The following is a 12907-nucleotide window of genomic DNA, read 5'->3' on the forward strand; positions in this document are numbered from 1 at the left end:
GCCCCGGGGCTGTGGGTGGCTGCATTGCTCCCCTGCATAGCATTTCACATTGGTCCCCAGGGATGCAGGGGTCCACATGCTCCCTTCATTACATATGACTTTGGGCCCCAGGGAGGTGGTGGTCCCCGGTGCTGCAGGGGGTCACGCGGTCCCCTACACACAACATAATTAGTTTAGCCCCGAGGAGGTAGTTGTCCCCAGGGCTGCAGGGGGGCCATGCAGGCCCCCCGCACACAACATAATTAGTTTAGCTTTGGGGAGGTGGCGGTCCCTGGGCCTGTGGGGAAGGTCGTACAGCCCCCATGCACACAACATAATTAGTTTAGCCTCAGGGATGTGAGGGTCTATGGGGCTGCGGGCGCAGCTAGCGAGCCCGCAAGCAATACATTTTGGAGAAGCCCCAGGGATGTGGTAGTCCCTGGGGCATAAAACCATGGGCGCTTTGTCCGCTATGGCGGAGGTACATCGCCCCCCCCTCCAGTAGCAGGAGCCGCAAACCTTTGAAAATAAAATGATAATAATAAACAATGTTTATTATCATTTTATTTTTAAAGAAGCGGGGCCATGGGGGTGACGAGCATTGAGGGGAGTGCACAGAGCTTGGGCCGGCCAAACACATATGCGCACAAGGGCTCTCTCCAAACCTGTACTGTGTTGCTGGGTTGGAGAGAGCAAGCCTAGGCTCCCAGTCTGCTTTGGAGCGCCAAGCCAGGGCACTCCAGCCAATCATAACGCTGCTTTGAGCAGTGTCATGATTAGCCGCAGGGCAGGCTGGGTGCCTGGACTGCAGAGGAGAGCGGCGGTGTGGCAGTGAGGTTCAGGTACTTTTTTTTTATTATTCCTCCCGCCTCCTTCCCACCACTTATACAAGTCTCCAGCCGTGACTGCATAAAACTGCCCTTGGAGGATGCCCCACCTCAGGGCTAAAAAACATTTTTTAAATCACTGTGAAAATCACCAGTATTCACAAATTTCACCATGATTGTTAAAAAAAAGTAAAAAAATGGTCTCCCCTGCTTGCTTTTAATTGATCCTCCCAGGTGAGCCAGGGGTATTGCAGGCAAAATAGGAAAGGCACATGGGCCCCCCTCCTAGGGCTTATAGAAGCCCCAAGAACCACCACCTACCCAGGGATTATTTATTAATAATATGTTGATAAAATATGTGGGGGCTGTGCAACACCCATTGCCCCGGGGACTACCACCTCCACAAGGCAACATAGAAAAACAAATAATATGGGGGTCCTATGGACCTGGCTGGGCCCCAGGGGCAGCCACATCCTCAGGTCTATAAATAGCTACGTTTTTTTTTTCTGTGAATTTCTATTTATTTTTTTACTTTTTTATAAAAATGTGCTTCAAATCTCAGAGTCCAGTGTTGCAACTGATGAGTTGTTATGTGGAGTGTTGTACAGTAGAGGGAAGGAGAGTATTATAAAGTCTATTCATAGACTGAAGTATTCTAGATTAGAATCAAGTGGAGTAAATTATAGTAGTATACCATACAGCAGAGGTCTTCAAACTGGGGGGCGAGCCCCCCTTGGGGGGCCTCAAGTGATCCCGGGGGGGCGCCAAACTCTGGCTAAAAGAAATATTATGCAGATAACATGCCTTTGTTTTAAGCAGAAGCATGTTATTGCAGTTTTAAAAAGGTAACAGTACTTAACTGCAATGTTTAAATAGGTTTAGACCTATTTAAACATTGCCATCTTTCTAAAATAATTGTGAAAAATTCTGAGGGGGGGCCCAATGTGTTTTTTTTTCAACTGGGGGGGCGCAGCATTAAAAAGTTTGAAGACCACTGCCATACAGTGTAGTACAGTGTTATATAGTGTAGTGGCATGGTGTCTCATATAGTGGAGTCAAGAATCATAGACCAGAGCAGCGAGTGCTACATAGGAATGGTGTGTCAAACAGTACTTTAGGGTATTGTGGACTGACATAGAGGAGAATAGAGTGTTTTAGAGTGAAGTAGGGTGAAGGAGAGTGTCATAGAGTGGAGTATTAACAAGTAGAGTGTCATAGAGTATAGTGGAGGAGAATGTCATAGAGTGGAGTGCTGTGTTATATGGTAGAGTGGCGCATTGCAGAGAAGAGCTGAGTGGTGTGTTGTTGAGTGTCACAGTGTAATACAGTGGCGTAGAGTGGATGGTCATAGAGTGGAGTACAGTGGCATAGAGTGTGGTACAGTGTTGTAGAGTGGAGCAATGTTGAACAGTGGAGCGGTGTAGAGCAGAATATAGTACTTTGGTGAAGAGTGGGATAAAGTGTAGTAGAGTGAAGTACAGTGGAATAGAGTATACTGGAGTGGGGTAGTGTAGAGTGGAGTAAAGTGTCATACAGTGCAGTGGCATGTCGGAGACAACAGTGGCATGGAGAACAGTAGAGTGAAGTGCCATAGTATACAGTCAAGTAGTGTCATAAAATGGATTACTGGGTTGTACAGTAGAGTGTAGTAGTGTGTTGTACAGTACTGGAAAGTGATGTCAGCTGCATTAGCGTAGATTGGCATAAAGTCTAGTTGATTTTTGTAGAGGAGTGGTGTACAGTACAGTATAGTGTTGTAGAGTGTTACAGAGTACTATGGCATTAAGTGGCATATAGTGGAGTGGCATACATTGGAGTAGTGGAGTAGAGTGGAGTACTGTGTCAGAGCAGAATGGAGTAAAGTGGCGTTCAGTGGCATACGAATAGTTGCGTACAGTGTTGTATGGTTGACTAGAGTATCGCAGAGCTGAGTGGAGTAGAGTGTTGTACAGTGGCATAGAGTATATTACAGTGTTGTACACTGGAGTGCAAAAGTAGATAGGAGTAAAGTGTCAAAGAGTGACATACAATGTAGTAGAGTGTTGTAGAGTGGAGTTGCATAGAGTACAGTAGTGTGTGAAACTGTGGAGCTGCGTAGAGAGGAACGTTGCATAGTAGCATACAGTGAAGTAAAGTTTTGTAGAGTGGTGTAGACTTGAGTGAAGTGGTGTAACATATTGTGGAGTGAAGTACGATAGAGTGATTGGTGTGTCATAGAGTAAAGTGGCATGGAGTGAAGTGTACTAGCATAGCATAGGTAGTAAACTGTTATAAATTGGAGTGGGTTCTCGTACAGTAGTATAGAGTGCTGTGTCATATAGAAAGGTATCGGACAGTGGAATCCAGTGTTGTTCTTTGGAGTGTATGGGCCTTGAGTGGAGTATACAGTTGGACAGTGGAGTGTACGGAGATGGATTGGAGTAGAATGTCGTAGAGTGCCATGAACTGTAGTAGACTTTTACAGAATGGAGTTATATAGCACGGAGGAAAGTGCCATACAATTGAGCAGATAAGATTGGAGTCACGTAGCCTGTAGTGGCGTAGAGTGGATTCCCCTTAAAGTGGAGTAGCATACAGTGTAGTGGTGTACAGTGTAGTGGCCTAGCATGGAATAGGGTACAGGAGATTAACATAGAGTGGTGTAGCATACATTGAAGTGGCATAGCATAGAATTGAGGAAACTGTTATAATTTGGAGTGGCGTCTGATACAGTGGAGTGGAGTGCTATGTCGAAGAGTGTTAGAAACTGTCTTACAGTGGAGTAGATTGAAGTACAATAGAGTGTACAGGCATAGACTTGAATGCAAACTTAAATTTAGACAGCGGAGTGTATGGGGATAGAGTGGATTAGAGTCTAGTCAAGCGGCACAGAGTATAGTGTTGTGTAGCCATTTTAGCTATAGCTCCATGCATGTTATTTTAACATAATAGGCCTGCCGCTGTGCACTTTAACCTAGATATAGTTTATTCAGCTTAATTTTATTATTGTTATAATACCAACTTTTACAGTCTTGCTTTATTTCTCTCTATCTAACTGTTTTTGCCTAGGCCAGCACTCTGTTCTCAAACAAGACATTCTTGCTCACTCTGTGCTTCTTCCAAGGCTGCAGCAAGATAGGTTGCCGGTGAACACGGTATAAGTTTAGTCTCTGACATTCATAGAAAATACAGATCCTTACGTTGGGACATTTTCTCATAACATCAGCTGTTTTATTATAAAAACACTTCCCTGTCCCTTACATGTTAGGGAGATACCACAACTGTATGCTAATTGCAGAATGCTTCGCTACAGCTGTCCTTACAGACTTCAGGCCTTTGCTCAGGTATGGGGGATGATGTCTTCCCAGGGGAACCTGAAGGGCAGAATTAGAGCTCAACATGCTGTGCTCTATCATAGCTTAGGTAGTAATTAGTCTTTTGACTCTAGTGACAATATGGTAGCATTGTTTTTATGTTTTACTCTCCTTATCACAATCTTAATCTTGTCATGCTGTATCATCCTGGTTATTGCGGTCCACGCTTTGCTATCTAAGATGCAGTCGCTTTATTAAAGCATTATTGAAATATATACTACCTCTGTTTGTCATTGTGTATGTGAGACTAATGTAACTGAGAGAAACGGATGAGACCTGAGTGACCACGGCTTCCCTGAAAAACAGTTATGTCATGCTCTTGGCTGCCCAATCATCCCTGCTCTGTGGTAGAGAGAGGGCACTGCTAGTTAGCCGGAGCAGAACCCGGATTGGAGCGACAGTTGTCACCTGTAGTGGGTCAGACTCACTCTCCCACACTGCAGGCGATTCTGCCACTCTAAATCCAGTAGTCTCATTAGAATAATGAGAGCCTACTCGACAATAGAAGAGTTTTGTGGATTTGAAGAGAGTACACTGGCGTGGTGTAGACAGATCTAGCATACAGTTGAGTGGCATAAGGTGGAATGGCGTAGAGTGGAGTAGCGTAGAGTAGATTAGCGTAGACTGGAGGGATATATAGTGGAGGGGCATAGAGCGTAATAGCTTACAATGTATTAGCATACAGTGGAGTGGCGGACAGTAAAGTGGTTTAGAATAGAGTGGTATATTTTGGGGTGGGGCATAGTGTAATAGAATTCAGTTGGGTGGAGTAGAGTGGAATACCATACAGTAGGAGAGCAAAGATTGAAGTTGGGTACAGTGTAACAGCATACAATGGAGTGGCGCACAGTGGGAAAGCATAGAGTGGCGTGCAGTGGAATGGCGTACAGTGGAGTGGCGTACAGTGGAGTTGTGTATAGTAGAGTGGCATACAACGGAATAGCGCAGAATGAAGTGGTGTACAGCAGAGTGGCATAGACTGGAATATCATATAGTAGAGTATCATACAGTACAGTGGTGTACAGTGAAGTGGTGTAGACTGGAGTGGCGTACTCTGGAATGGGGTAGAGTGAAATAGTGAAAAGTGAAGTGTCATCCAATGGAATAGTGAACAATGGAGTGGGGTAGAGTGGAGTTGCACTGAAGAGGCATAAAGTCAGGTTACATACAGGGTGATAGTGTAGAATAGACTGCAAAGAGTGGAGTTGTGTGCAGCCAAATAGCATAGAGTGGAGTGGCGTAGAGCGGAATGTTGTACCCTGTAGTGGCACAGAATGTAATAGTGTACTGTAGAGTAGCATAAAGTGGAGTGGCATGTAATGGAGTAGTGTAGACTGGAGTGGTAAATAGTGGCATGTGGGTAGAGTGTACCAGCATACAGTTGAGTGCTACACATTGGAGTGTGGTCCAATCAAATAGTGGAGTGCCATGCACTGGAGTGGTAAAGAGTGGAGTAGCATACAGTGAAACAGTGTGTAGTGAAGTGTTGTAGAGTGGAGTGGCATACAGTGGAGTAGAGTGGAGTGGCATACAATAGATTGCGTAGAGTAGAATAGCGTTTAGTGTAGTAGCATCAAATGGAGTCGCGTACAGTGGAGTGATGTAGACTAGAGTGGTATTACAGTGGCATTGCGTAATAATGTAGAGTGGAGTGGTGATGAGTGGAGTCTCAGAGTGCAGAAGCACGAAGTGAAGTGACGTAGAGTGGAACTGCACATAGTGGAGTGGCTATAGTGGCGTGGCATACAGATGTATATAAAATTTAGCAGCAATGTAGATTATGGTGTGCTGAGTCACATAAAGCAGCAAATTGAGCTGGCTTGCATTTCTCCAGATTTACCATTCAATGCAGAGCCGTGCATGGTGGCCTTGAATTTCTTCATAAATCTGAAAAAAGTATTGCATTACAAGGGTAGTGAAATCCAATAATACAGCTAGGCCTTAGTAATATTTTGAGCCATGGTATACAGTGATAACTTTGAAGTATACCATGGTACATGGCGATGGCAAGGCTGTGTATTATTTGGTGATGGCTGTTTTTTGAGAATGAAAAGGTAATCACATTGTTTTTACTATACTTTGGCTGTGTTCACAGTTAAGGCCATAGGTATAGGGAAGTAGTAGGTCCCTTCGTATTACTACTTTATTAAGGTGGTAATAGGTAGGAAAACGTGTTTACATTTTTTCAAAATATATTTTTTAATAAGTTAATGGTCATATAGCACAGTAGTTTCACAAAATGTAGTGAACATCTGCAGAAATACCACGGTTACAGATGTCACTACGTTTAAATGCCTTATAAATAAAAAATCCTTACCCTACTTAACTGCAGTGCCCAAAAACCATAATCTTTGCACAATAATGTATAATCCCGCCATATTTCATGTAAATCTTTTCAGCCGTTTTCACACTATATCAAATACCAAAGTCTACAGAAAATGCATTGGGACCCTTGATGATTCACCCCAAAACTGTACATCATCTCAAAATGTAGAAAATTCTAACATTTTGTGGTGAATCATCAATGAGTTTGAAGTTATTAGGGAGATTATATCCAAGGAATTCCTATCTTTGGGAATACAAACTCTAATTACAGTGCTAATCAGATTTAATTTCATTTATTTCTTTTTATCTATTTATTTGATATGTATCTGTTTATTGGTTTACATAATCATCGGACCATAAATGTGTCTTTTCATTGTTCATGTGGTCATTCAGAAACTTTAATTATGCAGTCTAATTTATTTTTTGGGCTGCCTTGATACTGTTAGTAGGAATGTGCTACATGTGTAGCAAAGGAGTAGCCACAAAATTAAAATATACCCCACCTTAAGCCAAAGTACTTATGGCACTAAGCAAAGAAGCAAATCAACACGACCCTCCACAGAAGAGCTTGCTTGTCTCTTCCATTCAGGCATCTATTCATTCATCTTTTCATACTTCCATCCTTCCATTCCATCCAGCCAGTCCAAACATCTATCCATGCATCTTTTCATCCTTCCATCCACCTTCTGATAATCAACATTTCACCTTTACTTTCTGTCATTCATTCAGTCTTTTGTCCAACATTCAGTCTGTCACCATTCCATCCATCCATATCCAAACCAACCCATCTATCTTCAAACCAATCCATCAAACATATCCAATCTTTCACTCAGTCATCCACCCTTTTGCTTATCCATCTCTTTTTCATCCATTCATTCATCCATCCCTTCAGTCATCTTTCCATCCATGCATCCTTTTGCTAATCCATGCACCCTTTCACTCATCCATCCATCCTTTCACTCCATGCATCCACTCACCCTTCCTTTCATTCATCCATCCATCCACCCTTTCATTCAGCCATCCATTCTTTCACTCATCTATCCATCCTTTGACCCATCCATGTATTTACCCTTCCACTCATCCATCCACTCTTTCATTAACTCATCCATCCATCCTCCTTTCACTCATTTGCCCATCCAATCACCCTTTCACCCATTCATCTGTCCACCCCTTCATCCAGCTATCCATCTACTTTCCCTTTTGCTCAATCCTCTATTCTTTTGCTCATCCATCCTTTCGTTCATCCATCAATTCATCTATTTACTCAGTCCATCCATCCATTCCTGGATCCATCCATTTACCCTTTCTCTCATCGATCAATCCTTTCACTCACCCATCCATCCATCCTTTCTCTCATCACCCACTCATCCTTCCACCCTTTCACTCATTCATCCATCCATTCACACTTACCCTCATCCATCAACTCATCCTTCCTCTCTTTCAGTTTTTCCTCCCTATCAGTCATCCATCCCTACATCTATTATTTGCACTCATTGTGAGAAAACAGGGCTGATTGCAGAGGCCCCCTAACTTTTTGCCCCCATTTTCCACTTGTTGCTGGTGTTTTCCTGACTCTGATGGTGCCCTGGGTACTGCTAACCAGTCCCAGGGCCTGTGCTCTGTGTAAAATCAATATGCAAATTAGGCTAATTATAATTGGCTAAGTTAACCTACCTATAAGTCCCTAGTATATGGTAGGGCATGTAGGTTTAGGGACCACAGCATAGGTAGTGCACCCATAGGTGCACTGCTGAGGTGCCCAGTGTCATTTTAAAGGCAGGCCTGCCTTGCTGGCTGCTTTTAAATTAAAGTTATATGCAAATTCAACTTTGGAATTAAAAGTAGTTCTAAAGTCTTAAACTACCTTATTTTTACATATAAGTCACCCCTAAGGTGTGCCCTACGTGCCCCTAGGGCTGGGTGCCATGTAACTATAAGCAGGGACTTTATAAAAATAGATTTATAAACCCTGGTGAGGTAAAAACAGCCAAATTCGTTTTTCCCTCATTGAAGTAAATGGCCTTCATAGGCTAGAATGGGGAGACTTTATTTTAAATTTTAAAGTCTCCTTAAATGTTGCATACCAAGAATTTGGTATCAAATTAATTGTTGTAATGAATCCCACAACTTCCAGTTGTTGGATTTAATATAACTTGTTCAGGTAAAAAGTTTTAGACTTTACCTAAAAAGTTGCCAATTTCAGCCCTGCATTGTTTTTGTTGCTGTGCTCTGATTGGCCAGCCTGCAGCAGCTTAGCCAAGCTGCCTTGATGAGGTGTGAAGTGGCCTGGCTTCACACAAAGGAATGTGCCTGTGGGAGAGAATCTCCCCTCAGCAGATGGTGAGGCAGGAAGGGGAGGGCTGCCAAACTGGTCTTCAAAGGCAGAGAAGGACATTTGGAGCACCCAGCAACACCCCCACATCCTGCAACCCCAGACAACTAGGTGCCCCCTTGATTAGATTAGGAGAGGGCAGGAGAGGGGTGTGTTTATGATTTTTAGCCACACCAGTGGGTGGGCTCAGCCAGATGTAACCTCCAAAAATCAGATTCAGCCATGATGGATTTTTAGAGAATGTTGCCTTCTGGGATGGATTTTTGCCACACTTCCCAGGAAGTGGTCATCACAGGGGGACGACCCTGTACCTGATTGGAGAACCAGGACCCCCCTGCTTTTCACCCAGGAGCAAGGATAAAACTGGCAGACCTGCACCCAGACCTCAGATCCCCATCAGATTCCAACAAGGAAGAACTAAAGGAGAAGAAGGACTGCTCTGCTGGACCCCTGGCCTGCACCTGGAACCTGCACTCAGAAGGACTGCACCAGCTGCGCACTTGGGCTTCACCACAAGAAGGACTTTGCCTGGCTTCAACTGGTTCAAGGAGGGACTCCCTGTTTGCTACAGGTGAAAAATTGCTAACCAGAGTCCCCTGCACCAACTCCTGAAGAAAGCGACCAGCTGACCACGGCCCAGTGGCCTAAAAGGAGTTTGCACCAGGTGCATTCTGGGAGTTGTAGTCCGCACCCCCCAAGGACCATCTCAGAACTTCTGGACCCTTGGGGTGAGCTGTGGACCCCAAAAGAACCTTAAAAGGACATCTGGGTGAAGCCCCAGAAGTTTGGAGAAATTTGGAGAAATTTTGTAAAAAAGCTCCATAGAGGGACCGACCAGCCAACTCTAGCCGGCTTGCCTCAACCGCGACCTGGCCTGATTTGCTGGTTCGTCCCGGTAAAGAAAAATCTCCGAAAAAGAGACTAAGTCCGAAGGTAAAAAGTTGACCGGGACCTCCCAGCCATCGTATCCGAGAAGGGCTCCATGGACGTCGGATCAAGATCCAGGTTTACCCCGGTCGAAGGATTTTCACCTCGAAAAAACGACTAAGTCCGAAGGTAAAAATCTCCACCGAGGATTCCAGCATCGCGTATCCGGAGAAGGGCTCCAGGAGGTCGGATAGGACTGGCAGGTTCGTCCCGCTGAAGAAAATCTTCAAAATAAAGACTGAGGGCCTCATTATGACCCTGGCGGGCGGCGGAGGCCGCCCGCCAGGATCCCGCCCTCCAAATTACCGCGCCGCGGTCAAAAGACCGCGGCGGGTATTACGAGTTTTCCCCTGGGCTGGCGGGCGGTTCCAGTAAAACCGCCCGCCAGCCCAGGGGAAAACGACCTTCCCACGAGGATGCCGGCTCGTAATCGCAGTGGCACCCGTCGCGTATTTCAGTGTCTGCAAGGCAGACACTGAAATACTTTTCGGGGCCCTCTTACGGGGGCCCCTGCCGTGCCCATGCCATTGGCATGGGCACGGCAGGGGCCCCCAGGGGCCCCGCGACCCCCCCTACCGCCATCCTGTTCATGGCGGCTTTCCCGCCATGAACTGGATGGCGGTAGGGGGGGTCAGAATCCTCATGGCTGCGGAGCGCGCTCCGCAGCCATGGAGGATTCCAAAGAGCAGCGGAAAGTCAGCGGGAGACCGCTGACTTTCCGCTTCTGACCGCGGCTGAACCGCCGCGGTCAGAATGCTCATTGGAGCACCGCCAGCCTGTTGGCGGTGCTCCCGTGGTCGGTGGCCCTGGCGGCCACCGGCCGCCAGGGTCAGAATGACCCTCTAAGTGTGAAGGTAAACTTTTAACCGAGGCCTCCCGCGACCTGTAGCCGAGCAGGGCTCCATAGCGGTCGGCCTGAAACTTTGACTTTGCCCCGGTCGAGGTGCAACCAGATGACCCGATTGGCGCTTTTTGTTTCTAAGCGCTAGAAAAATAATAATTCTTTAAAAATTCATATCTCCGGTTCCCTTTATCCGATTTTATTAGTTTTTGTGTCATTTTAAAGATAAACTATTTTTATAAATTGGTTTTGGATTTTTAAACTGTTTCCTGTGTTTTACTTAATTACTGTTTTGTGATATTTGAATGCTTTACACACTGTCTCCTAAGTTAAGCCTTGACGCTCGTTGCCAAGCTACCAAGGGTTGAGCTGGGGTTAATTTACTGAGACCTAACTGGACCTAAGTGGAGGTTAGTGGCTTATTGCTAGGTGTAGGTACCTACCTGCCCTTACCAATAACCCATTTTCCAACACTCATTCATCAATCCAACTATTCATCCTCCTTTTCACACATGCATACATTCACCAATTCTCTCACACACCCATCCATCCATCATTTCACCCTTTCACTTATTCATCCATCCTTCCACTCAATCATCAATCCATTCACCCTTTCACTCATCCATCCATCCAGCACTTCATCCATCTCTCTTCCCTTTTACTGACTGATCCATTCTTTGACTCATCCTTCCTTAGATCCATCCTTTCCCTCATCCATAATTCCATCCACCCCCCCTTTCAACCCGGCCTTCCTTCCAGCCGTTCACTCCACCCATCCATCCATCCACTCACCCATCATCCATTTCCACTTTCACTCAACATTCATCTTTTCACTCACTTGATATATTCTCTCCCGTTACTCATCTACCCTTTCACACATCTTTCACTCATCCATCCTTTCACTCCCTCATCTAGGCATCTATCTATGCCACCCTGTCTCTCACTCACCCACCTATCCATCATTTCACTCACACATCCATGAATCCATCAAACAATCCTTTCACTCATTCACCTTCCCACCCTTTTGCATTTATTATAAGCCTTTGTCTGCTGAGTTGCAGATAGAAAAGAAGCCTCAGAAACCCCACACCTGCTGTAGCTGCTAAAGCAGGGGGCTGAAGCCCAAAGTGAATGGAAGCCAATCATTGTTGTTATGAAAATGAATTATTATTTTTTCTTCTTAATAACCAATTATCATGTCCTCTATATAGTACTTTGTGCAGCTCACTGCTAGCTCACTTTTCCATTTTGCTGCAAAGGAGTGCATAAGAAAGATAGTTTGTGTTTAGCTTGTTGGGCAGCGTTTTGTTTTGTAAGTCAGAGCGCATGATATATTCTATTCATATTGTATTAGTCTATAGATTTCCATTAGCATATGACCCTAAATTGGTCTTTCAGTTTTTCATATGGTAAATCTGAAACTTTACATATGTTGTCTTGTAGAGCCATTTTAGTGATGCCTCTGGCACGTTATTTTAGCAACTAGGCCTGCTGTCTGTGCCCTTTAGCCCCATGCCGCTTCATTTTATTTTATTCTTTTAGAATCGTCCACATTTGTGGTGATGTTTTTTTTTCTTTATCTTGGTGTCCTTTCTCATAGGAAAGCGTTTACATTTCTTAGCACAACCTTCTTTCACTCTGTGTGCTTTCTTCAAGCCTGCAATGAGATAGGATTGTCAGCATAAGTGGTACTCTGCGTCTCTAACATTTCACAGAAACATACGCATTTTTACATGGGGACATTTTTCTCACAACATCAGCAGTTTTATTATAAAAATATTTCCCTGTCCCATGCACGTTAGAGGGAGGTTCCAGCCAGACAGCCATGACTGCATGCTGTCTGACTTCCTTACTGCTGTTCGCTGAGACCACCGGTTCCCTGACCTATATGGGGATGGTGTCTCTATAAACAACAGGCTTCTCCTCTACTGTCATACTCAGGTATGGGGGATGATGTCTTCCCGAGGGGGTCTTGAAGGACAGATTAGGGCTTATCCTGCTGTGCTCTAACCTAGCATAGGTTGGAATCACCCATCTTTCATAGCAACAGTATGGTGTTTCACTTTTCTTGCACCATTTTGCTTCTAGTATGTTTTATCATCCTAATTATTGCATTTCATGCTATTTTATCTAAGACACAGATGATTCAATAAATCTTATTGAACCATTTCCTTTCTTTGTGTGTCTTTCCATGTGTGAGACTAATGTAACTGAGAGAAAAGGATGATATCTGCTCCAACATGATTTCCCTGAGAAGTCACAATGTCATGCGTTTGGTTGCCACAAGTCATCCCTGCTCTTGGGCAAAGATGAGTTGCTGCTA

The sequence above is a fragment of the Pleurodeles waltl genome, chromosome 4_2 (assembly GCF_031143425.1).
Source record: "Pleurodeles waltl isolate 20211129_DDA chromosome 4_2, aPleWal1.hap1.20221129, whole genome shotgun sequence".
Lineage (NCBI taxonomy): Eukaryota > Metazoa > Chordata > Amphibia > Caudata > Salamandridae > Pleurodeles > Pleurodeles waltl.